This window comes from Moschus berezovskii, chromosome 5 (genome assembly GCF_049115385.1).
Source record: "Moschus berezovskii isolate FMDL1 chromosome 5, NW_MosBer_1.0, whole genome shotgun sequence".
Taxonomy (NCBI): Eukaryota; Metazoa; Chordata; class Mammalia; order Artiodactyla; family Moschidae; genus Moschus; species Moschus berezovskii.
In genome coordinates, this window is record NC_142464.1 from 125,859,397 (window position 1) to 125,882,156 (window position 22,760).

The window sequence follows — 22,760 nt, forward strand, 5'->3', positions numbered from 1 at the left end:
GGAAATCTGGGTCTTGTTCTGATGGGCAGGGCTGTGTTCCCGCCCTGTTGTTTGGCCTGAGGCCAAACCATGGTAGGGGTAATGTCAGCAATGGTGACCTCCGAAAAAAGGACTCACGCGGGCACTGTTGTATTCAGTGCCCCTGACCCTGCGGCAGGCCACTGTCAGCCCACGCCTCCACTGGAGGCTCCTGGACACTCCCAGGCAAGCCTGGCTCAGCCTCTTGTGGGGACATTGCTCCTTTCTCCTGGCTCCTGGTGTTCACAGGTTTTCTTTATGCCCTCCAACAGCCTGTTTCCCTAGCCCTGTGGAAGTTCTACAGTCAAACTCCACTGGCCTCCACAGCCAAACTCCCTGGATGGTCTCAGTGCCCACCAGAAGAAGACCCAGTTTTTCCCCTTGTCAGTCCCTCTCATCAAAGGCTGACACAAGCTTCTTAGCCTCAACCATCAGAGGGCAGACAGAAGAAGCAAGAAGAAGCAGTCTCAGAGCAGCTAAAACAAAAACATGTTACAGAAAATTAATCATGACAAAAAAGCAGAAAGTTATGTCCCAGGTGAAGGGACAAAATAAAACCCCAGAAAAACAACAAAATGAAGTGGAGACAGGCAACCTTTCAGAAAAAGAATTCAGAATAATGACAGTGAGGATGATTCAGGATCTCGGGAAAATGATGGAGGCAAAGAGTGAGAAAATGCAAGAAATGTTTACCAAAGACCCAGAAGAACTAAAGAACAAACAACCAGAGATGAGTAACACACTGGAAGGACTCATCAGCAGAATAACTGAGGGAGAAGAACAGATAAATGACCTGGAGGACAGAATGGTGGAAGTCACCGCCCCAGAACAGAGTACAGAGGAAGAACGAAAAGACACAAAGACAGCCAGAGAGCCCTCTGAGACGACGCTGAGCACACCAACATTAGGATCACGAGGGTCCCGGGGGCAGGAGCCCTCTGAGACGACGCTGAGCACACCAACATTAGGATCACGAGGGTCCCGGGGGCAGGAGCCCTCTGAGACGACGCTGAGCACACCAACATTAGGATCACGAGGGTCCCGGGGGCAGGAGCCCTCTGAGACGACGCTGAGCACACCAACATTAGGATCACGAGGGTCCCGGGGGCAGGAGCCCTCTGAGACGACGCTGAGCACACCAACATTAGGATCACGAGGGTCCCGGGGGCAGGAGCCCTCTGAGACGACGCTGAGCACACCAACATTAGGATCACGAGGGTCCCGGGGGCAGGAGCCCTCTGAGACGACGCTGAGCACACCAACATTAGGATCACGAGGGTCCCGGGGGCAGGAGCCCTCTGAGACGACGCTGAGCACACCAACATTAGGATCACGAGGGTCCCGGGGGCAGGAGCCCTCTGAGACGACGCTGAGCACACCAACATTAGGATCACGAGGGTCCCGGGGGCAGGAGCCCTCTGAGACGACGCTGAGCACACCAACATTAGGATCACGAGGGTCCCGGGGGCAGGAGCCCTCTGAGACGACGCTGAGCACACCAACATTAGGATCACGAGGGTCCCGGGGGCAGGAGCCCTCTGAGACGACGCTGAGCACACCAACACTGCCGTTACAAGGGTCCCAGGGGGAGGAGAGAGACAAAGGACCTGAGAAAATATCTGAAGAGATAATAGCTGAAAACTTCCTGAACATGGGAAAGGAAAGAGTCAACCAAGTCCAGGAAGCACAGAGTCCCAGGAAGGACAAATGCAGACAGGAGCACAGCGAGACCCACAGTAACCAAGCTGACAAAAATTAAAGACGGAGGTGAAGCACTAAAAGCTACAAAGGAAAAGCGACAAATAACATGCAAGGGAACTCCCATCAGGCTGATTTCCTAAGAGAAACTCTACAAGCCAGGAGGGGATGGCATCATACATCTTAAATGATGAGAGGGAAGCACCTATAACCAAGAACACTCTACCCAGCAAGCCTCCCCTTCAGATTTGATGGAGAAATCAAAAGCTTTCTGGACAAGCAAAACTTAAGAGAATTCAGCATCACCAAACCAGCTTTACAACAAAATGAAAAGGAACTTCTCTAGACTGGAAACACAGAGAAGGAAAAGACCTACAGAAAATAAACCCAAACAATGAAGAAAACAGTAAAAGGATCACACCTGTCAATTATTCCCTTAAAGGTAAATGGGTTAAATGCACCAACCAAGACACAGACGGGCTGAGTGGATGAAAACACGCGCATGTGTGCACCTCCACTGACCACAACACTCTGCCTGACCCCCCAAGCGGTATGTAATTATACTATACGGTTAAGTTAATCACGTTCCCATTACGGCTTGCAACTGTAATTATCTTTTTTGTCTGGTTATTGATTGAGAAAAGCTGTGACCAACCTAGACAGCATATTAAAAAGCAGAGACATTACTTTGCCGACAAAGGTCCATCTAGTCAAAGCTATGTTTTTTCCAGTAGTCATGTACGGATGTGAGAGTTGGACCATAAAGAAAGCTGAGCGCCAAAGAATGATGCTTCTGAACTGTGGTGTTGCAGAAGACTCTTGAGAGTCCCTTGGACTGCAAGGAGATCAAACGAGTCAATTGTAAAGGAAATCAGTTCCAAATATTCATTGGAAGGACTGATGCTGAAGCTGAAGCTCCAATACTTTGGCCACCTGATGTGACTCATTGGAAAAGACCCTGATGCTGGGAAAAATTGAAGGTGGGAGGAGATGGGGCCAACAGAGGATGAGATGGTTGGATGGCATCACTGACTCGATGGACATGAGTTTCAGCAAGCTCTGGGAGTTGGTGATGGACAGGGAAGCCTGGCGTGCTGCAGTCCATGGGGTCGCAAAGAGTCAAATATGACTGAGCGACTGAACTGAACTGATTGTGAAACCCGACTGTGAAAACCGATAAACATCTTTTACTATCGTGATTATGTAATTATTACTCGATACCATTGTATCATGATTGGTCAACACAAAAACAGGAGAACTCTATATCACCAACACTAGGATCTAACAGAAAAATCTGTTATCACTTTCTAAAATCCAGATGTGTTATAGAACTATCTTGAAGATTTTTTGAAAAATACAAATGTTTCAGTTCAGTTCAGTCACTCAGTCGTGTCCGACTCTCCGCGACCCCATGAATCACAGCACGCCAGGCCTCCCTGTCCATCACGAACTCCCGGAGTTCACTCAAACTCATGTCCACAGAGTCGGTGATGCCATCCAGCCATCTCACTCTCGGTCGTCCCCTTCTCCTCCCGCCCCCAACCTTTCCCAGCATCAGAGTCTTTTCCAGTGAGTCAACTCGTCGCATGAGGTGGCCAAAGTATTGCAGTTTCAGCTTTAGCATCAGTCCTTCCAATGAACACCCAGGACTGATCTCCTTTAGAATGGACTGGTTGGATCTCCTTGCGGTACAAGGGACTCTCAAGAGTCTTCTCCAGCACCACAGTTCAAAAGCATCAATTCTTCGGCGATCAGCTTTCTTCACAGTCCAACTCTCACATCCATACATGACCACGGGAAAAACCATTGCCTTGACTAGACGGACCTTTGTTGGCAAAGTGATGTCTTATACTATCAAGGTTGGTCAACAAATGTTTAGCTATTGCTTTTTTCCTCCAGACTCCAGATATGTTTCTAATGAGCAGTCATGTTTAAAAACAACTTGACTATATGATGATCTTTTACTTTTATTTAGCTTGTTTCACTTTTTCTATTTCATATGCATCTGAAACATAGTAAGTTAACTATACTTCAATAAATACATATATATTATAAAAAAAGCAACTTGAAAATAGATCAGTAGAAATGATCTTTAAAAAAGAGTACAAAAAAAATTTTTTTTTTTAAAAAGAAACAGAGCTTCATTGATCTATTTTGTTGCTCAGTCGTGTCTGACTCTTTGCAACCCCATGGACTGCAGCATGCCAGGCCTCCCTGTCCATCATCAACTCCTGGAGCTTCCTCAAACTCATGTCCATCAAGTCAGTGATGCCATCCAACCATCTCATCCTCTGTCGTCCCCTTCTCCTCCCGCCTTCAATCTTTCCCAGCATCAGGGTCTTTTCCAATGAGTCCGTTCTTCACATCAGGTGGCCAAAGTATTGGAGTTTCAGCTTCAGCATCAGTCCTTCCAATGAATATTCAGGACTGATTTCCTTTAGGATGGACTGGTTGGATCTCCTTGCAGTTCAAGGGACTCTCAAGAGTCTTCTCCAACACCACAGTTCAAAAGCATCAGTTCTTCAGTGCTCAGCCTTTCTTTCTGTCCATCCGTGACTACTGGCATCTTTTAATCTCATGGCTGCAGTAACCATCTGCAGTGATTTTGGAGCCCAGGAAAATAAAGTCTGTCACTGTTTCCATCGTTTCCCCATCTATTTCCCATGAAGTTGGGACTGGATGCCGTGATCTTCGTTTCTTGAATGCTGAGTTTTAAGGCAGCTTCTTCACTCTCCTCATTCATATTCATCAAGAGGCTCTTTAGTTCCTCTTCACTTTCTGCCGTAAGGGTGGTGTCATCTGCCTATCTAGGTTATTGATGTTTCTCCCGGCAGTCTTGACTCCAGCCTGTGCTACGGACCAACATCAAAGGGTCTGGATTCCCACTCCTACCCAGAGGAGAGGGAAGAAACAATGAGACAGAAAAAGCATCTGGGAGAAATTAAACAGAAAAGCTCTTCAGATCCAGCGAGATGTAAATGCACAGATTCAGGAAGCTGAGCAACTCTGAGCACAAGTGAAGTGAAGTAAAAGTCGCTCAGCCATGTCCGGCTCTCTGCGACCCCACGCACTACACATACACAGTCCACGGGACTCTCCAGGCCACAACACTGGAGCGGGGAGCCTTTCCCCTCTCCAGGGGATCTTCCCAGCCCAGGGGTCGAACCCAGGTCTCCTGCATGACAGGTGGATTCTTTACCAGCTGAGCCACAGGGGAAGCCCAAATCTCAGCAGGATGTATGTAAAATAACCCACACCCAGGTATGGTCGGTGGAAACATTTAAACCAAGATAAAGAGACACCCTGAAGAGCAGAGGGGGAAAAAAGGTCCATTAACTACAAAACAATGACATGGATGGTCATTCACTTCTCATGAGAAGTAGAAGCCAGCCGTGACTACAGTAATGGAGCGAAAGAAAAAAAAACTGTCCACCCGGTGTCTGACATCCAGAAAAAATATCCTGTAAGAATGAGGACTAAATATATTTTAAAAGAAATACCAATTAAGAAGCTGTTGCCATCAGATCTTCACTATGAGAAATGTTAACAGAAGTTCTTGAGGTTGACGAGAAACGAGACCAGACCGATACTGCAACCTTTAAGAAGAAATGAAGGACACGAGAGACGGTGAACATAATACTATTCGTTCCTCAGCTTCTTAACATCCAAGAGGCTACAGCAGAAGGTGCAACGCTGTGTACACGTTCACAGACACGACACAGACGGCTGCAGCACCCCATGCTTGCCACCCAGAGGTTCCGCCGAGCTCCGAGGAGCCGGTGCAAGTGACGGGTGCGAACAGCAGCCCCGGTCAGGCCAACAGCTAAGACCATGACACTCAGAGACAGAGCCAAGGGGGTCAGTCGCCAGCAGCTGAGTCTGGAGTATTCACACAAAAATGCACATTTCTGGCTCCTCTCAGGATTTAATACCAGGCCTAGGCGGCGGAGCCTGGTGGGCTGCCGTCTTTGGGGTCGCACAGAGTCGGACACGACTGACGCGACTTAGCAGCAGCAGCAGCAGCAGGCAATCATGACCTATATGCGAACCACATTCTCCAGATTGCCTGTTCCTGTTGGGTTTTCGAGTTTCTTTTCCATCTCTGCATGTATCAGACACAACCATGAACCTCTGGTCTCTGCAGACCTGTGTCTGCCGCTGGCACTGTATTCTCACTCGAGGCGCTTGCTTCTCTGACCCTCTGAGGGAGGGTCTGTTTCCCTCCCTCAGCTTGAAACCGGGGGCTGCTCACTACTTTCCAGGATTCCATCTGGGACAATGCTCGAAGGCATGGCCCCCTAGAGAGGGTCCACTCTCAACTTCAGACACAGCACTGACCACTGACTTGATCTTTCAAGGGGTTTTCATTTTTTTACCAAGGTTACACCAGTAAGTTAGAAAATCTTTCATTCTATCCAACACTTTCAAGAAAAATATAAAACCCAACCAAGAGGTAGAAAACCTGCAAAGCCCACAGTAACCGCGGAAGAACGGCCCAGAAGGCTTCACTGGCTCAATGACCCTCAATCGGCGGAGAGGGTGAGTTTTAAAAGCAGAACAGGACGAAGAGCAGCAGGACACGTCTGCACGCCCACCAGCCCAGAAGGACAGTGTTCGGCACTTCGCCACGCTTGCTTCAAGTGTTTCCAACATAAAAGACGACCTTTGGACAATGTGCGCCTCCAGCCGAGGACAGGCAAGATGGGCTCAGGGCACCAAGAAGCCAGGCTCAGCCCAGCAGGCTGCCAACCGCCCACCATACACTCACAGCAGCTTCCGGGGGCTCTGCTTCTCCGTGCCCACAGCACCCACCGGGAGCTCCAGGTCCAACAGCTAGAAGTCAAACACAAGCTCCCAGTGCGGTGCCACCTCCCGCAGGCCTTGGGCAGGGTAACTGAGGAAAACAAAGATGGCATCTGCCTGTTCAGGAAGCCCGAGTCCCACTCAGGCCCCCACCATCAATTCGCAAACCACCCTTCCAGGCTATGGAACACACCCAGGAACGGAGGACTGCTGCATGGGGTTTGCATGCCAAGAAATGCTACCACACTGGACCTGCGATTTGATCAACACATGCTGATTTCCGCTGTGTTGATATAAACAAGTACAACTCAGTCTTTCCAAGTGCTGTGTGTTATTCATCATGTAAACACAGCACTCCTATTGTTTAAATTACTCCAGAACGTGGGACGTGATGCAGAGTGCCCCAAACGCTACTGCATAAGGCTGGCATGCCTCTCCCACCAAAACCAGGTAAGTAGTACAAAAAAGCTATCAACCAAGATCACTAGAGTAGGATCGTTAAAAAAAAAAAAGACAAAACAGAAGGAAATCAAACCTAGTTATCACCATACATATTAAAATAAGGTATCACAGCTAAAGAGCGTTTATTCAAAAATGATGGCTCAATATTAGGATGAATTCTGTTACCATTTTAACACATTTCAGGAGATTTCTGGTGAAGATGGCCAAATTATTATTTTTTTAAAGTAAAAAAAAAAAGTGAGCTATATCTATCACCTAATTCAAAACAAGAGAGGGAAATCTCCAGATCCAGAAATGAGGCAGGAAAAGCAGTAAGCCTCCGGGCACGGCAGAAGGGGACAGGACACAGCCCTTCCAAGAGGACAGGGCTAGGCGGGCGCCTGGGCCCAGGAAAGCTGTGGGCTCAGAGGGCGCAGAGTGCGGGGCCGAAGCCTGGGCCAGCCTCGGGCTCTACCACTGCCTCCTCTTGGCAAATTACCGCCCCCGCTCTCCAGCTCCTGAGGACTGAGCACCGGCCTCACCATGGGTCAGCGGTCAGAGCGCTGTGTGCTGCGCCGCTCCTCCAGCCAGCCCAGGGCTGGGCCCACAGCAAACACCTCCAGAGGCCCCTGGAGAGACTGTCACCCTCACAAGCAGCCTCAGAAGGCAGTGGGGGCCCAAATCCCAAGCCAGGAGACACACGGCGGGCCCAGGAGGAGAGATGCTGCGCAGCCCTGCCGGGCAGCTGCGACTGCTCAGGGGCTTCTCCACCCCAGAGCCGGCCTGGGGAATGCCCCGGGGAGGACCTCAGGGACAGCAAGCACTCCACACCAGTCAGCACGGCCAGAATCCACCACACTGACAGGACCAGCTGCCTGAGCGGATGCGGAGCAGCAGAAGTCTCCTCACTGCCGCTGGGAACGGTTTGGTGGTTGCTCACAACACTGAACATCCTCTCATCATACGATCCAGCAATCCCACTCCTCGGAATTTAACCAAGGAAGCTGAAAACTTATATCCACAGAAAAGCCTGCACATGGAGGCTGATATCATTTCATTTATTTCATTTCATCACTGCCAAAACCTGGAAGCAATCAAGGTATCCTTCAGCAGGTGAATGAACTGATAAACTGTGATCCTCAGATAATGGAATATTGTTCAGCCTTAAAAAGGAATGAAGTATTGAGACATACTACAGCATGGACAAACCCTGCATACATTATACTAAGTAAAAGAAGCTGCTCACAAAAGGACAAATATTGTATGATTCCACTTTTTTTTGGTCATACCACACAGCCTGCAGGGCTTCCCTGGTAGCTCAGCTGGTAAAGAATCCACCTGCAATGTGGGAGATCCCTGGGTTCGATCCCTGGGTTGGAAAGATCCCCTGGAGGAGGAAACAGCTATCCACTCCAGTGTTCTGGTCCGGAGAATTCCACGACTGTATAGTCCATTCTAAAGGAGATCAGTCCTGGGTGTTCATTGGAAGGACTGATGCTAAAGCTGAAACTCCAATACTTTGGCCACCTCATGTGAAGGGTTGACTCACTGGAAAAGACCCTGATGCTGGGAGGGATTGGGGGCAGGAGGAGAAGGGGACGACAGAGGATGAGATGGCTGGATGGCATCACCGACTCGATGGACACGAGTTTGAGTAAACTCTGGGAACTGGTGATGGACAGGGAGGCCTGGCGTGCTGCGATTCATGGGGTCGCAAAGAGTCGGATACGACTGAGCGACTGAACTGAACTGATAGTCCATGGGGTCACAATGAGTCGCACGCAACTTTCACTTTTTCACACAGCTTGCAGGATATTAAGTTCCCCAACCAGAGGTTGAACCCATGCCCTCAGCTGTGAAATTGTGAAGTCCTAACCAGGGGACTTCCTCGGTGATCAATGCAAAGAAATAGAGGAAAACAATAGAATGGGAAAGACTAGAGATCTCTTCAAGAAAATCAGAGATACCAAGGGAACACCTCATGCAAAGATGGGCACAATTAAGGACAGAAGCGGTATGGACCCAACAGAGGCAGAAGATATAAGAAGAGGTGGCAAGAATACAGAGAAGAACCGTACAGAAAAGATCTTCACGACCCAGAAAACCACAATGGTGAGATCACTCACCTCGAGCCAGACATCCTAGAATGTGAAATTAAGCTTCCTAAGTGGGCCTTAGGAAGCATCACTATGAACAAAGCTAGTGGAGGTGATGGAATTCCAGTTGAGCTACTTCAAATCCTAAAAGATGATGCTGTGAAAGTGCTGTACTCAATATGCCAGCAAATTTGGAAAACTCAGCAGTGGCCACAGGACTGGAAAAGGTCAGATTTCACTCCAATCCCAAAGAAAGGCAATGCCAAAGAATGTTCAAACTACCTCACAACTGCACTCATCTCACACGCTAGCAAAGTAACGCTCAAAATTCTCCAAACCAGGCTTCAACCGTCCATGAACCGTGAACTTTCAGATGTTCAAGCTGGATTTAGAAAAGGCGGAGGAACCAGAGATCAAATTGCCAACATCCACTGGATCATAGAAAAAGCAAGAGAGTTCCAGAAAAACATCTATTTCTGCTTTACTGACTATACCATAGTCTTTGACTGCGTGGATCAGAACAAACTGTGGAAAATTCTTCAAGAGATAGGAATACCAGACCACCTGACCTGCCTCCTGAGAAATCTGTATGCAGGTCATGAAGCAACAGCTGGAACTGGCTATGGAACAACAAACTGGTTCCAAATAGGAAACGGAGCACATCAAGGCTGTATACTGTCACCCTGCTTGTTTAACTTATCTGCAGAGTATATCATGAGAAACACTGGGCTGGATGAAGCACAAGCTGCAATCAAGATTGACAGGAGAAATATCAACAACCTCAGATATCATGACACCACCCTTACGGCAGAAAGTGAAGAACTAAAGAGTCTCTTGATGAAAGTGAAAGAGGAGAGTGAAAACGTTGGCTTAAAACTCAACATTCAGAAAACTAAGATCATGGCATCCAGTCCCATCATTTCATGGCAAACAGATGGGGAAACAATGGAAACAGTGACAGACTTTATTTTGGGGGGCTCCAAAATCCCTGCAGATGGTGACTGCAGCCATAAAATTAAAAGACGCTTGCCCCTTGGAAGAAAAGCTATGACCAACCTAGACAGCATATTATAAAGCAGAGACGTTACTTTGCCAACAAAGGAACATCTGGTCCAGCTATGGTTTTTCCAGCGGTCATGTATAGATGTGAGAGTTGAACTATAAGGAAAGTTGAGCACCACAAGAATTGATGCTTTTGAACTGTGGTGCTGGAGAAGACTCTTGAGAGTCCCACGGACTGCAAGGAGATCCAACCAGTCCATTCTAAAGGAGATCAATCCTGGGTGTTCATTGGAAGGACTGATGCTGAAGCTGAAACTCCAATACTTTGGCCACCTCATGCAAAGAGTTGACTCACTGGAAAAGACTATGATGTTGGGAAAGGTTGGGGGCGGGAGGAGAAGGGGACGACAGAGGATGAGATGGCTGCATGGCATCACCGACTCGATGGATATGAGTTTGAGTGAACTCCGGGGGTTGGAGATGGACAGGGAGGCCTGGCGTGCTGCAGTCCATGGAGTGGCAGAGTGGGACACGACTGAGCGACTGAACTGAACTGAACCTGTGGACCACCAGGAAACTCCCTGCTTGCAGGTCGCGAGAGTAACCAAACTCACAGAGACAGGAAGTACTGACAGAAAGGCGCTGCACGGGAACGGGGCAGAGGATGAAGAGCCGGCGCGCCACTGGAAACCAGTCTCCGCCTCCTCAGATCGAGACGTCCTGACGGGGCAGGGATGGGCGCACAGTGGTGAGGCTGTGCTCAGCACCTCTGCGCTGCGCGTGGGAAGGCGGCTGGGACGGCCGTGTCTGCACACAGACACACGCGAAGGATATTATGCTTGCAGGGAGCTTACACCCCCTGGAGTTCCAGGAGAAACTAGGAAGATGGGGAAGGCAATTTTCAAAAGGAAAATGATGGAACTTTTTCCAGAGAAGAAACAAAACTTAAATATTCATATTAAAAAGGGCACCCAGGGTTCTGAGCAAGATAAAGAGAAACAAACCAATACCTAAACACACACATTTGTGAATATGAAGGACAAAAAGAAAACCTTCACACCTAAGTCCCCATAAAGAATAAGTTAATGGACAGACTTCAGCACGAGCAGAGGAACAGAAACACAGGCTTTGGGAAGCCTCAAGTGAGAGAAGCAGATGGCAGAGCCTCTCCAAAGTGCTCAGGGAAGAGAGGATTTCTCCTCTAAATTATTACCAAGCGTGAGCCAAAGGGTACATTCAGACATGCGAGAACTAAGGGAGTTTAATATACATACTCCTTTCACAAAAGAAATGCTAAAAGACATACTAGAACAAAAATACAAACCCAGAAGGAAAAAACAGGATGCAAACAATAAGGGGACAGTGGTAATTCTAAAACCACTTTTGTATTTTAAAAATATGTGAGGCTTCCTTTCTCACATTTACTTACACTCCTTATAGAAACCCCAACTGAAATGACAGTCAAGAATTTCAGGCCCAGTGGTTAAGAATCTGCCGTACAATGCAGGGGATGAGGGTTTGATCCCTGGTCGGGGAACTAACACCCAACATGCCACGGGCCAACTAGGCTCACACACAACCACGGAGCCCACGGTCTGTGCGCTAAAACAAAAGATCCCACGCGACGCAACAAAGATCTGACGCAGCCAGATAAATAAGGAAGTATTTTCAAGAAAGACTTACAAACGAAGGGCTGGTCCACAAGGACAGAGACAACAGAGGAGGCAGTCGGGAGAGCGAACGTGGGGAAAGTGAAGGGAAGAGTCAGCTCGCCAGGAGGCCAGCTGCTGCTGCTGCGGGAAGGTTGGTGGCTTAGGGCACCTCTCGTCCACAAAGCCTTTCCCTTTTAAAATGTCTAAAACAAAATGCAACATACAGTCATTGTAAAAGGAAAGAAAATCCTGATGTCCTTACAGTGAAAACTGAAAACGTGTTTGTTAAAGCAGAAACTAACAGCTCAGAGTGACGAGTGGTTCTCCAAGGGGAGCAAGGAGAGGGTGGGGGCAGCCAAGCATCACCGTGCGGCCTCATGTAACAAGCTCTGAAGATGGCGTGACCCACTCCACGCACGTCACAGACGTTCCACAGCAGGCGCTGGCACAGCAAGCGGCTGGGGAGGCCACACGGAACAGAGGAGGGGTGTCCAAGATGAAGGGAAAAGCACCACTCTCCAAAGTGGTGCCCAGATGACACAACCAACGTTTAGAACCAGCCAATGTGCACAGGCCTGGTTCCAACAGGTGGAAACAGAGCCGTGAACAGAGCGCACACCTTACTCTTGGGGAGCGAACATTCCAGAGGTGGGAGACGGAGGCTCTAAAGCACAGACGGGGAGAGGGGAGGAGACGGCCTGGGGGGAGGAGGGAAAGGTGGCAGAATGGCGTCCTCCCTGCGGACAGGAGCTCTGCCGGTGGCTCAGCAGGCCTCCGTGCCCACCCTCCTGGAGCTCCCAAGGGCAGCTGCAGCCTGCGGAGCCCTTGCTGTGACGCTGAGCCGAGTCCCCAGGGGCAGGCCCAGTGCCGGAGAGCAGGCAGGCCTTCCCCAGAGCCCAGAGAGGGACCAAGCTCAGCACTCCTCTGGAAGCAGAAGAGAGACTTAAATGGAAAAGTCACGTCTGCAAGCATGACAGAAGCATACACACACACTCCCTAACACTCCCTTGCTTTCCAACATTTTGCACAAGTCTCCCTGGAACAGACCGGTCCTGCCTTTGCAGAATGACCACAGGACCTCCAGTCTCAGGGCAAAGAGCTCCTGTGGAGCACCAGGATCAGCACGGTGTCTGCTGCCAAACAGGGGCTGAGGACACGACAGCTCATCACTCCGCCAGACTTCTCCACTGAGAGGCTTTAGTTTACAGAATGTAGAACTGACTCACAGCAAAAGTTTTGCTCCTTCTGCAGACAGTAAGGCCTTTGTAATGGACCTGCTCCTCGTTCTGTGTTCACTTCAGAGAAGCTTGGCACACAGGCCAGCTCAAGGCCAGCCCCAGGCCCGGCCACCTGGGTACTCTCTCCATGCGGCCCAACCCTAACCTTACACTGACACACAAGCAGGCACCTTCCCTGGCCCCAGGCCTGCTTGTTCTCGCTTCTCCGTGCAAAGTGGCAATCTCGGGACCCCTAGCACTCTGCCAGGGATGGAACGAAAACGGAGCAGCTACAGCTGGGAACAATCAAGAAGTCCCTCAATTGTGACGTGAACCAGTTATCCTACTCCTAGGATCTACCCCAGAGAGAACTAAAAACATATTCATATAAAAACTTGTATAAGAATTTTCACAAAATTATTTTAAAAAGGAAAAAAAACAACCCAATGTCCTAATAACTGATAAACAGATGAAATCAGAAGTGATCTGGACTCTCCTGGCGTCCAGTGGTTAGGACTCCATGCTTCTCCTGCCGGGGGCCCAGGTTTGATACCCGGTTGGGGGAACTAAGATCCCACAAGCCGCCTGGCGGGGGAAAAAGCAGACCCCGCCATACAATGGGATATTCAGTCATAAAAATGAAATACTGAGACATGCCATAACACGGACAAACCTCAAGGCTTCAAAAACACCGCTGAGCTAAAGAAGCCAAAGAAAGCGACTTACTACATGACTCCATTTCTACGAAATGTCTAGAACAGGCAAATCCAGAAACAGAAAGCAGGAAGGGGGAGCGACTGCTCAGCAGGTACCGGGCTTCCTACTGGGGTGACACAAATATTCAGGACTGAGGTAGTGGTGACGGTTGCATCACATTAACACTGACAATGTACTAAAAAACCACCAAATTACATACTTCAAAATAGTTTAACTGATTAATTTCACGTTAATTTTTGAACTGTCAAATCTTTTGTTGAGTGGGAAAAGAATCGTCATATTAAGGTGCATCATTCACGTATCTGTAAGGTATTTCCGATTCTCCCTCTAAAATATGCCTTACAAGGCACACAGCAGGGGCCTGTGGGGCACACACTGGGAGCCCGGAGTCTGCAGTCTGGATCAAAGTCCCCACCGCCCCACCCACAGCCTGGCAGCCAGTGGCAGAAGTGGCGCGCACTCAAAGGACGGGGGCACCGGAGCGGGCGCTCCAGGCGGCAGACTGCAAAACAGCCCGCCAAGGCCACCTGCCAGGACGCTGCTGGTTGGTCCTGACCCACCAGCCCTCAGTGAAGCCCCAACCCAGAGCCCCGCCATCAGCTCCTGGACCTCCGTCTCAACAGCAGGCCTGCATTGAGGGCCATCAGGCCTCTGGGGAAAACTGAACTTGAGAGATAAGAATGTAAAAGCAAAAGCAAGCTAGGAGTCTAGAGGAACAGACAACAGAAGGAAGGAGAGAAGCCGCCAGCACACACTCGTCCTCGGCACGCTCTGGCCACCCTGCAGCCTGGGCGCCTCCAGGAGGGGGCCAGGTGGCTGGGGACAGGGCAGTGGAGAGATTTTTCACACCACACTTTTCAACTCTGAAGCATATGAACATATTATCTAATTAAAGTTTTCCTTTCGATTTTTAAAGAAACATTGTGAAAATGTAAAAATATTTCCAAAATAATTAAAAAACCACTGCTCCCTTTGTAACTGCATTCCACAACCACCAAGGGGACAAATAGAGAGGCCCAGAGATCACGGTTCCTACAGAAACGTCAGAGGAGAGAGGAGGGCTAGAGACAGGAAAGGGGGGAGGAAGAGGAGCCCTAAGTAGACGGGGGAGTAAGTGAGGAAGGGCAGGAAAGAAGCCCAGGGCAGAAAAGGGCAAGTCCGCAGACGACGCTCACAGCGCGTCCACGCGGCCCAAGCTCCACAGACGGAAGACTCTTAAAATCCTCAGAGACCTGAACTGACACTTCTCCACAGAGGACATGCAGACGGGCAACAGGCACAGGAAAAGATGCTCAGCCAGTGCAAACAAAAGCATAACGAGCCCCACCTCATACCTGTCAGAATGGTTATCATCAAAAAGAGATCACAAGCGTTGGAGAGGCCACAGGGAACAGGGAGCCCTTGCGCACTGCTGGTGGGCACGGAAGCCGGCGCAGCGGCTGTGGGGAGAGAACAGGTTCCTCAGGGACATAAACCAGAGCTGCTGTGGGACGCAGCAAGCCCACCTCTGAGGACACGCCGGATGGGAACGAGCCCAGACACTGAAGACATGTCCACAGACTCACGTTCTGCAGCATCACTCCCAACAGTCCACACGCAGAGACAGGTGGAAAAGGAAAATGGGGTTGAGGGACTTCCCCGGTGGTCCAGTGGCTAAGACTCCGTGCTCCTGATGCAGGGGGCCAGGGTTCAGTCATTGGTGGGAAAACTAAGATCCTGCATGTCACACAGAGTGGCCAAGAAAAGGAGGGCGCTCATGCCTATGGTGGAATATTATTAGGCCATTAAACAGGGAGTTCTGCCATTTGTGAACGGATAAACCCAGAGGCCGGTGTAAGAAAACGCCGCATGCTCTCACTTATCCGTCAAAGCTAAAATGACAGTCACACTCACAGAAGCAGAGAGTAGATTGGGCGGCTGCCAGAGGCTGAGGGGCAGGGGAAATGGAGAGGTGCTGCCAAAGGCACAGATGTTCGTCTGTGAGATGAGCAAGTTCTGAAGACACACAGTCCAGGGACTGCAATCAGAACGCCAAGTTTCGTCCTCGACACTTGCTGCGAGAGAGAAGGTGAAGCACGCTCACTCCCCACACAGAAGGGAGCTGAGGGAGGAGCCAGAAGTGCTAACTTGACTACAGCGGCCACTGCGCAGCGCACGTGGTGGATCAAATCCTTGCACTGTGCACAACTGCTCCAGTTCCAATGCTGTTTCTCTTCCAGTTTTATTGAGATGCACATAGCCATGCTGCTGCCGCTAAGTCACTTCAGTCGTGTCCGACTCTGTGTGACCCCATAGACGGCTCTGTATAAATTTCAGGGCTTCCCAGATGGCACAGTGGTAAAGAATCCACCTGCCAATTCAGGAGACACAAGAGACTTTGGGAAGATCCCCTGGAGAAGGAAATGGCACCCTAATCCAGTATTCTGGGCTGGAAAACGCCATGGATGGAGGAGCCTGGTGGGATACAGTCCAGGGGTCACGAAGAGTGGGACGTGACCGAGCACGCACACGCGCTGTGTCAGTTGAAGGTGTATGGCATGATGATTCTGATGTACACAAGGAAATTATTTCCACAGTTAAGTTCAGTGACCATCCATCACCTCACGGACTCACGTGATGAGGATTCCGAGGGCTTCCTCTCCACCCCCACGTACAGCACACAGAGGCGCCGATCACACGCATCACGCTGCACGTCACACCCCTAGACACTGTACACTGTAAAACTGAAACGCTTTATTTGCCAATTATACCGTAATAAAGCTGGGGGGAAATATAAATAAGTGGAGTCAAGATTTCTAAAAAGTTAGGAAAGAAATAAGAAGCCCAGAACCAAGAGGTTGGAAAGACCTGCTGAGCACGACACAGGACAAACACAAGAGGCCACGTGGTTCGGGGTGAAGGCGGTGACAGGTCAGAGTCAGTCACCTCGGCAGCGCCATTTATCTCAGGAGAAGACAACGCCCGTGAAAAACCCCCAAATAATGCAGCCGTGTCGTCAGACTGTTTAGCTATTTTCACTTTTGGCCACATCGCTCAGGTTGTGGGATCTTATTTCCCTGACCAGGGATTGAACTCAGGCCTCACCAGTGAAAGCAAGGCGTCCTAACCACTACACCACCAGGGAATTCCCATCTTCGGTTTTTTGAGAGAAACTATTTTCAATCTAAATGACGTATCTAGACAAGCTATCAATCAAGTGTAAGCACAGAACAGATCATTTTGGCATGCAAGGTCTCTAAAAACATTGCCTCCCACACTTTCTGAGATAACCCCCAGAAGATGTACCACCAAAACATGAAGGCAAACCATGGAAGACATGAAACCTGGGGGGTGAGTGGTCTCCCGCAGAAGACAAAGCGCCTGCAGCCGTGGCACAGCCCTCGGAAGCCCTGTCTGGAGCAGGAAGACAAACAGTACCAGCAGACAGGCTCCCCAAGGGAAAAACGCGTAACTGACCATCTCAAAAGGCTTTTTACACAACTCACGTGGAAAACCTGAGCCTGCATTAGTTAACAGATGCATGGAAAACTAAGCAAATAGAAAAAAAAAAAAAATTTCACTAGGAAAATAGTGTTTAGCTAAACAATATAACAATTAATAAATATTCATTCAAACCAAAAATTGTTGGAATTCCCTGGCAGTCCAGTGATTAGGAATCTGCACCTTCACTGCTAATCTCTGGTCAGAGAACTAAGATCCCACAAGTCTTGCAGTGCAGCCAAAAAACAAAACAAAATTTTAAAATAAATAAAAACTGTTAAAACTGTGGTATATTAGGTGGGAGGGGTGTTATGGAAGGACACATGTGTACCCATGCCTGATTCATGTCAATGTATGGCAAAAAACCATCACAATATTGTAAAATAATCTCTAATTAAAATAAATTTTTTAATTAAAAAAATAAAAGAGTAAAACAAAACCTGTGGCATATTAAATATGGCCAAAAATTCTTTGTCATTCTCCCACCAAGAGATAAAGTCTATTTCTCCACATCCTTGATTCTGGCCCGGGCCTGTGACTGCTCCCAACTGCACACAGCAAGAGCAATGTCAGGCCAGCGCTGGCCTCATCTCTGAAAGGACTGGCAGGACTTCCCTGGTGGTCCAGTGGTTAAGACTCTGGGCTTCCACTGCCAGGGCACAGGTTCAATCCTTGGTTGGGGAAACTAAGATCCTGCATGCCACACAGTCAAAAAATAAATAAATCAAATGTATCCTTTTTTTCAAGTATTTTTATAAACAAATAAAAAGCCTGTCAGCGGGGGAGCTCCTTGATGGTCGAGTGGTTAGGACTCCGGGCTTCCACTGCCGTGGGCCAGTTTCAAGCCCAGGTAGCGGACCTGAGATCCCACAAGCCTCGTGGTGCAGCCAAGAAATAAGCAAAAAGCAAAAGAACTGGCAGTTTCACTTCCTGCAGCAGGAAGCAGCCACCATGCTGTGAGGAGGCCCAAGCTGCGTCAAGGGCGGCCCGTGCCGGGGAGAATGGCGGACCCGGGACAACAGCCCACACCGACGGGCACCGCAGGAGTGGCTCAGACTGGCAGCGCACCGGCAGAAACAGGTGAGGCCTGGCACACGAGGCCACACTGCAAGACTGCAAACACACACACACTGCTGTGCTCTCAGCCACGAAGCTCGGAACAGCTCCTCAGGAAGGAGCGGCCGGCCGGACACCACTGGACCGGGAAGACCGGGGGAGGGCAAGTGGGGCGGAAAGAACGCTAAACCCTTATCTCCTGAAGATAGAACTGAACACGTAGCGCACAAACCTCAAAGTTCTCAACTCCGTAAAATAGGCAAGTTTTTTTTTAATAGATATAAGAAACAGTTGAAAGAGCAAAGCAGCTGTCTCCTTGGAATAGTCACCTAGACTGTTGCATTTTGTTATGACCCTCACAGAGGGAACTGTCTTTAGGGCACCTGGTTCAGTCTGATGAATGAAAAAGTAAACAGGAAATATATACCTAAACATTTGGTTGGTAAGATTAGAATTATCTAAGTTTCCTTCTACTTTTCTGATTCGTACAAATTTTTCATGAAATGTATTCTGATTACAAGAAATAAATGCTCTGGCTACACCAGCTCTGTTGCAGCAGGCGGATCTCAAGTTGCGGCGTGTGGGCTGCCGCTCCAGACCAGAAACGGCCCGCAGCCCCCGGCACTGGGCGGGCCGAGTCCGAGCCCCGGGACCCCCAGGAAGTCCCTGGTCATCAAACTGCTAGTGCTGCTTAAGCTTACTGTTTTGCCTTGATGATCCGTCAAGGAACTGCATACCCTTGAAAAGAAGCTTTCCATAAACTCTAGGCTGGAATTCACAACTGTTTCTGCTACCTCATTCCCGTGCTGGGAACTCACAGAGGGAGGGGAGGGGAGGAGGTGCCAGGCCTCGGGCACCAGCTGAAGACCGAGCGGCTCGGGGCCCTCTGCCGACAGGACTGCTGCGAACACCCCAGGGCCTGAGACACACACACGGGCTCAGCCTCCGCGCCGCACAAACAGAACACCGGTCACGTCTTCAAAGAAGTTATGGGAAGCTGGACTTTAAGAAATAAATACATTTTTATACAGATTTCAGAACTCAACAGAAGGGAATCCATAAACTATCAGCATGAGGCCTAATCCCCAGGGGTCTTCCACACTCAGGAACAATTTCCGATGCCGAATAAAGAGGGGAACCCACAGGGGCACGCCCTCAGGGTCTCCCTGAGCTCCCCTGAGGGCGCTGCTCCCCCAGGCCCCTCCCTCGCACCTGAGGCAGAGCAGAGAGCCTGAAGTCAGCCAGCGCTCCCTCCCCAGGACCCCAGCTGTGCAGCAGTCGGGGATCTTGGCACCCCACACTGGGCAGGGCCTAGGCTCCAAGTCACACAGACGGGACCCCTATGGGCCCAGAGCAAGCTGTCCGATACGGACATGCCCAGGGTCCTCAGTGCCCACCAAGGGCCCGTCCAGGTGGCGCTGTCCTGGGAGCACCGTGGGGAGCAGGGGCGAGGGCCGCCAGCAAGGAGCCTTCACTCGCAGGGAAGGCAGGTGTGGGACAGCAAGCCGGGCATCAAGACAGAAAGGGCACAGTGACAGTGTGGGCGCTCCGGGGAAACCGACCTGGGAGTGAAGGCGTCGATGCAAGTTTTAAAAATTCTTCTTGAGCCTTGTCCTTGTTTCAGAACCTTGAAACCCAAGTAAATGAAATCTTACAAACACAGATCCTGTTTGGACAGTGACTGTGCTGTTGTCTGGCTTCGTCAGACAGAAACTCGGGGCCACTGACACCCTCCCCTCCACAACCCGCGGGCCTCCGGCTTGACTGAAGGCCCTTCCCGCTCACTCCCCTGCGTTCTGAACCTGCGCCGCCCAACAGGGCCGCGCCAGGCCCCGAGCACTGGGCCTGTGGGGACCTCCAGGCACAGTTCTCAGCACGGCGGGCTTGGGCACCCCGTGAAGGCAGCCACCTGCCCCGGAGCTCAGGCCTCAGGAGGCAGAAGGTGGGCCCCAGCCTGCACTTCTGAAACGGTCCTGGGTGGCCCACGCGGCCAGTCTGGGGACCAGGCCTGGAGAACCACTGCACCAGGTTAGCAGGCAGCGACCTGGCTCACCCCGAGGCCTCCTTCTCGCCCGGAGCGCGTACCTGTGTGCCGCCGCCAGGAGCAGGGGCACGAGAGCGTGACAAAGCACTCGGCTCTCAGGGCTCCAGTCAAAGGTGGCGTGCCCCTTTCCACTGTCCAAAGCAAACCACACGGCCACACCCAATTTCAAGGGGAGCAGGCTGCCCGGTCCTACGGGGCACCCAGAGAGACAGCTGGGGAGACAAACGCAGACAGCCAGCGCACACAGGCTGCCTCCGACGGCCTCGCCCCTAATGCTCCCCCCACCAGCTCTCAGAAGACCCTGATAAACGTGCTTTCCAAAGCAAACAGACGCGCATGGCCCACCCACACATGCAGCCCCACACACACCCGCTGGAACCCGCAAGGCCTCAAGCTCCTCTGCAGATGGATGTGCTCAGCGCACCCTCGAGAGCGGCGCCCGCCCACAGCCCGCTACACACTCAGTGCCCTCCCCTCTGGCCTTCAGCCCTCTCCTGCCGCGGGCTCTCTGCCAGTGTGCCCTCTGCTGGAGCCCTCACCACCTGACGCCGAGCCCTCTTCTGCGCTCTGTACCGGCCTCAGCCCCAGGTAGGTGTGATGCCCCATGGATGGACAGATGGACCAAGTGCAGCAGAGGGCACCAAGTCTCCTTCACGACTCTCCCCCTCTGTCGCGGAGAACCACAAATACACAAACCCACTCAGTGTGCCACCAGCGCCCAGGCCAGCCCTGCCCAGCCGCTCTCTCGCCACACAACTGGGAAGCAAACTTCAGATGGTGGATCACTTCTTTGACAAATTCTGTATGCGGCTCTACAAGATACAAATTCCTTTCTTAAACAACACCACTATAACAGCGGAAAAAAAGAAAACTCCTTAATGAGAAACCGAGTCAGGGTTCCAGTTTCACAAATGGAACACTGTTACAAATACACAGGTCGTGTTCCGTCTCATCCCCACCTAACCGGCCTGCCTGGGATGCACACAGCCCTGCGGCGGGCGGGCAACTGGCCGGGGTGCCTCCGGGAGCCTGCATCGCCCACATTCCCCTTCTTCTCCGGTGGTGGAGACCTGTCGCCGGGCCTGCAGGGTCCCACGTCCCCAGTCAGCTAACGGCGACCCTGCAGCGCAGCTTCCTGTGCTCCTTTCCCTACCCCAGATCTCCTGGTAAGTGCTTGTGGGACCAAAGGCCTGGTCAGTTTTCAGGTTTGGTTATTTAGCAAGACAATTTCACAGATTTTTCAAAGATGTAACCTTCTGTCCACCATCTCTCCCGTTTCAGCCCCCTCACAGGTCTGTCAAGTCCAGGGGACCAAGGACACGAGTTCTGGCTCATCACTGGAACACAGCTAATTTCTTAATTCTCCATGAACGAAGGAATGTCACCAGAAGTACACGGCCATACTAACAAAATATAATGGCCCATCCTCCTATTCGTGTCTAGACGGTCTGACGTTCAAATGTCCCCTGAGAGGCAGAACAATGAGTTCGTAGAGCACAGCAGCAGAGGTCAGGCCCTGCAGGAGGCCCAGCACTTACAGCCTGTGACTCCGGGTCAGTACTTAACATCTCTGGGATTCAGCTTCCTGCTGTGAGGATTCAGTGAGAGGAGGGAATGAAGATTTGCTGCTCCGAGACATGGGGGGAGCTACTCTGCACAGATGGCACCGACTTCCAGTCTTCAGGGGGATGCAAACAGGAGGCTCTTATTTCTTTTCTTTTTCTGCTGTGCACCCTGGAGGATCTTGGTTCCCCAGGGAAGAACTGGACCCAGGCCTTCAGCAGGGCAACTGGGCAGTCCTAAGCACCGCACCACCAGGGAATTTCCAGGAAGCTCTTATTTCTAACATACACTTTAACCGTAAAATGCCAGGAATTCGATTTTTATTAAATAAAAATCTTTACGGGACTTCCTCCCTGGTGGTCCAGTGGCTAAGACTCCGTGCTCCCTATGCAGGGGGCCTGGGTTTGATCCCTGGTCAGGGAACTAGATTCCACATGCCACAACTGAAAAAAAAAAAATCCCCCCTGGCACAACTAAGATCCAGCACAGCCAAATAAATAAATAAATATATATTAAAAAAATAGATCTTTGGGAAAATAGAAGACTCGAAAGTATGACTATCTCCACGAGTTAACTCTCAGTTAACACTGGGCGCTGCTTGAAGCCCAGAAGTCAAGTCAGAGGGCCCTCACACCAAAAAACTCTGAACCTGGAGAAGCGAAGGGTGGAAGCCCAAGCCATGTGCTGCCAGGACAGGGCCTGGCGCTCAGAGGAACAACCAACCTGGGAGCGTCCCAAGTGCCGTGGATGCAGGCCTGGCAGCACGGGCGGGGAAAGGTGACGGAGGGAGCCTCGGGACACGCACACAGCGCGTGGCTCACCCTGGGGGCAGCACGGCGATGAGACCTCAGAGCGGCTGCAGGGGCCGGCCAGCGAGGACCCCAGGAAAACACAGGGCCCTCACAGAGCCACGCTCGAGACCGAGGGCTTCCTCTTCGATGAACAGGAAGGCACCAGGGACACATCTCCGCTG

At 50.7% G+C, this 22,760-nt stretch overlaps 1 protein-coding gene across 3 annotated transcripts in view; it reads right to left on the reverse strand.

Annotated features, from left to right (window-relative positions):
- The window catches only part of NSD2 (nuclear receptor binding SET domain protein 2), a 79,651-nt gene that overhangs the window by 51,528 nt on the left and 5,363 nt on the right, over window positions 1-22,760 (reverse strand). The window contains exon 1 of one of the 3 annotated variants that reach the window (XM_055434200.2): window positions 22,511-22,741. The exons of the other annotated variants lie outside the window; for them this stretch is intronic. The gene's annotated coding sequence lies outside the window, so the exon portion shown is untranslated. Of the gene's footprint in view, window positions 1-22,510; window positions 22,742-22,760 lie in introns of those variants that run through there. 3 annotated transcript variants of the gene reach the window in all.